The sequence below is a fragment of the Echinococcus granulosus genome (assembly GCF_000524195.1).
Source record: "Echinococcus granulosus chromosome Unknown EG_S00132, whole genome shotgun sequence".
Classification (NCBI taxonomy): Eukaryota; Metazoa; Platyhelminthes; class Cestoda; order Cyclophyllidea; family Taeniidae; genus Echinococcus; species Echinococcus granulosus.
The window spans coordinates 39,997-44,345 of record NW_020170512.1 but is presented as its reverse complement, the minus strand read 5'-3'; positions in this window follow the sequence as shown (position 1 = coordinate 44,345).

The window sequence follows — 4,349 nt, the reverse complement described above, 5'->3', positions numbered from 1 at the left end:
TCTGCTCTTCTAGCGCTTCTCATTCCATCGTCGCGCGCCCTAAAGGGAGGTTGTTTGCCGTCTATGGAGGCAAAGTTTAAACCTCTATCCTGTTTTATCTCATCTTATAGGCGTAAAAAGGCTAGTGTGGTGGGAACAACACAACAGTGAGTGCAAGAGCACAAGCAAGGAGGTGCGCTGTACTAAGATCCGTGTCGGCGCCTTCAATAATGACATCTGGAAAGAGAGAAGGGGGTGCCCGGAGCAGGCTCATCTGCACGAACAGGAGTACAAATACCAAGACTAACAGCAACACGAAAGGGTGTGTGATCAAGACTTTTTAGTACTGGCTAGACTGATAATGCAAACACCACGAACACGTCCATGACCATTTTGCCCATGACAATCTTAAATCACGCATTCGGTTGATACTACTATGGAAATTGGTGGACAAATTGCCCAATTCTCCGATAAAGCAGCACAGAATACGCAGCTTTCTATGGCAACAGAGAATGCAAACGTTTGTATAGGTAAACATGTGTACCTGCATAGAGTTAGGTCAAACTGGCTACCTTTCTAATGTGAGCGGACTGTACTACGGTAGTTCACTTGTGCTAACACGCTCCCTATATCAGAGCCACATTTCAAGCACCACTTAGGCTCTGCAACAGACTTGTGGATGAGGCGGAATATTGTGTCGCTATATCTAATATACAGTGATTAGCCAAAATAGCTTGTTATTCTCTTTGGCAGACCCGGCTACCAAACTTTGCTCAGATCATATGTGGTAGGTAATAGGGTGATGACGAACAGGTCAGCTGCAACTGAATAGAAACGTTTAAGGAATGCTTGAGCTCCCCTTCCTTAATTATTTAATAAATTTATTTTTGTATTCTAAACATCTTAGATGATGGTGCTACTTAAATGCCTCTCAGTAGCCTGGTCCGGTCAGGCGCCATCGAATTTGCCTTAAAGCAATCTACCAATAAGCAGATTTCAGACCCGTTGTATTTGTGAAGGCGACAGAAGATTTTGCGTTTGGACTCGGTTAGCTTGTGCAGTCTACTGTGAAATCAATGTTTGCCACACAAATTACGGTCTCTAACTCCTATTTACTAATAATATTTTCTACCGACAGATGTACCATGCAAGAATTAGTGCATCGCTTGTAACTGAGACCACAGTAAAGTAGCATTTGCGACACCAAATGAGTCGGCTTTGTGAATAAACCAATGCATGACTGGCACACAGTAACGACATCCTTGCTGATTGACTACAAACATGAAGTTCACGGTATTGGCGCTGCCTACACATCCACTGCAGACAAAATTGATACACTGGCCTGTGTTGGGATTAAAGCCCCTAAATCTGATGTGCAATTGGTAGAGTCCCACCTCAGTGGGTAGGCTACGGTTATCTTTGTCGTCTCAAGGTCAAACAAATTTTGTCGGAGCTTCGCAGATTATTGTCCCTGGTTGCGTTAAACTTCGAAAATAATGCGGAGAATAACCAGTGTAGGAGACGCGGTCGAAATACTGATAAATGCGTAGAAGTAGGCGGATATCGAACAAAGTATTGCTGTGGATCCGAAGAACTTAACCAAACGTGAGCCCATCCTTCCACATTTTGGGCTTACCGCATAAGCATCCTACCACCATCTACACTTGCTTTGTCGTCAGTCACATGTCAGCAACAAAATTCTTCTCCTATGTATGCTCCAGTAACCACCACCAAGGTTTCAAGCACCTGGTCTACTGGTTCGCATCTACTAAATTGAGTCAATAAACCTATCAGGCTGTCGGTGCGGCATACACCATGAGTGATGAAATACCTCATGCTCCTCCTTATGCTTCTCTCACAGGGCTAAAGGCGAAGAGCTGTATATTCATTGAACTGAGTTGACAGAAGTGGTTTCAACAGTCTCCGTATAGCCTGCGAAAAAGGCTTGCTGTACACTACAAAGGAGGAGTTTGTGAAGTGTTTACCACTGTTTATTCGCATTCATCAGAAAGCGCAATCCATGGGCTTCAGCACTGCTTTTTTCTTCTTCACTACTTCCCTTATTTGCTTATCCACACAAACAGTCACGCGGTCGTCAGTCTGCAGTTACCACCTTCTCCAATGATTCCTCCTGTAAAATGCTTTTTGGGAATAAGTGAAGTGTTAGAGGAGGGGAAAATGTCTTCACTGGCACTTTTCTTTATATCACTAGACAGTGTTTAAACATCCCCTTTATTGCTGGACACAAGCAGCAATTGAACTACCTTTTAGACATTTCAGCATTACAAAAAGCCTGTCAACGTTGGTGTGTCAGGCTGCACTCAATATCATGTTATCTTCCATTGAGGATCCGCCAGCCCGTTTGCCCACATATGAAAGAGCACTGCCCACATTTCTACAGCACCCTGTGACGTCGAAGGAGAAGAGCCACCTACTGCCACATTCGATTGACAAATTTGTTGGGCAAGAGGTGTCATGGCCCTGATTGGTAGGTGAATTTGGATAAACTCCAGAAGGATGGATATTTGGCAAGCCCCAGTATTCAGGTCCACCACTAAAGTGGAGTCCTATTCCAACATTATCCTACATAATTCTTGCTAGAATTGATGTACTACTTATTTTGTAATCCACTCCATTTAACCGTAATTAAGAATACAGGCGTACTTTTGCGTAGGGTGCTTTATTGTAGCATTATGACATGCATCACTCATTGTTGCCAGGGACAACAGACTGCACTTACTGAAGTCATTCAAATACAAATGGTTTGAGAAAGCAGGTCGACTGATTGCATCAGCACATCGCCTAGCAAATGGCATTTTGGTAGTGGATTGGAGGTGGGAGGCACGACAGTCTGTGACCACTACTGAATTGTTAGGAGTTGTCAGAAGTTTTGAAAACCCAGTTAATCCGTCAAATTCGTGCGCATTGTAGGCTTAAGAAGCAGGGTGAAGCAGAGTAAAGCACAGTAAGAGACTCCTTCAGTTATCATGATCAAAATGATTAAGGAGTGCGCGTATCAACCCAACCTTCCAATAACCAAAAATTGTTGTTAGTGAAGGGCATTTCTTCACTTGATACATGGCATTCTTCTTCCTGAATTTATTTCAATAGGCTAATTCATGCATATCCATTAAAAGGTTTCTTTTTTACCTGGGCCCAAAATCGGCTTTAAATTAAGAAGTTAGTTGCCTGTCAAGGAAATCCTGTATGTTCCTTGCCGATTAAGATCGGGTGACAGAGACAAGCACGTGCACTCCATTATACTGTAGCGTCATGAGCCACAAATATGCGTCATGCATAGTTCTATTGCAATTCATCTACTAATTGAAGCTATAAATTGTGGTTATCATGTACCTCCACTTCCACTCACCTTGTTTTACCTTATTTGATATATAAAGGAAGGCTAGCGTATTCGTGCCAAAGACTGCTGTGAGCGCGGATCCTCCAAGGAGCCTTGTTTTCTTTAAAAGGATTTGCATGAAAAAAAAACCGGGTTGCGTAAAATTTGTTAGTGCAGGAAATTTCCTTACTTGACTTGCACTGTCTTCGACGACTAACTACCAATACGAACTGGGGAAGAACTGAAGCAGCCTAAAATTTAGCCAAGAAATCGCAAGTTGTACCAGGTCAGTTACAACACATACGAAAGGCATGATCAACCCATTTTTTTGTCTTGTCTCCATAAACAGACGGAAGAAGTAGTCTTCAAGTGTAGACATTTCATTTGAGTGAGTCAGCATGCTTCAAAATAGCAAAGTAATGAACAGTTCGCTTGTCTTAGAAGATGGCATCGCTATCAGATTTTAAATAAAATTCCAATCCAAACAGAGTTTCAGCTCTGGTTTTGAAGTCTAAACCTCTTTATCCTAAGATCCTAAGTCGAGTTATCTTGCCATTGTGGATGTAACTCATGCACGTATATGGTCTCAATTCTGTAGCGGTTAGAGGACATGTTTTTTCAAATTCCCCCTTAGAATATTATTTTATAGTACTAAAAAATGAATTTAAGAACAGACAAGTTTTAAATGCGAAAAAATGAGAGTGATAATGCGAGACATTTGAGAGTGCGTACCTGTGCACATTGCGTCAAAGTGGACCGGAAGCCGGCGGTGGTACCTGAAGTGTCGAAAGCAGATAGGACAAGCTAGTAGCATAGTTTTGCGGCAAAAGCAGGAAGTAGAAATGGTAATTTGCTCGCGTTAAGTTGACTTTCTGTTTACGTTGAAGGGCTTCAATCCCTCACTGGGTTTCGTGCTCTTAATAAGGCGCACTCAAATAGGCAGATTTAGCTATCATAGATTTCATGGATAAATAGCTAGTTAACTTTACCAAGGTGTCTAATTGCCAGTGCCTTACAAGGTGTAGTCACC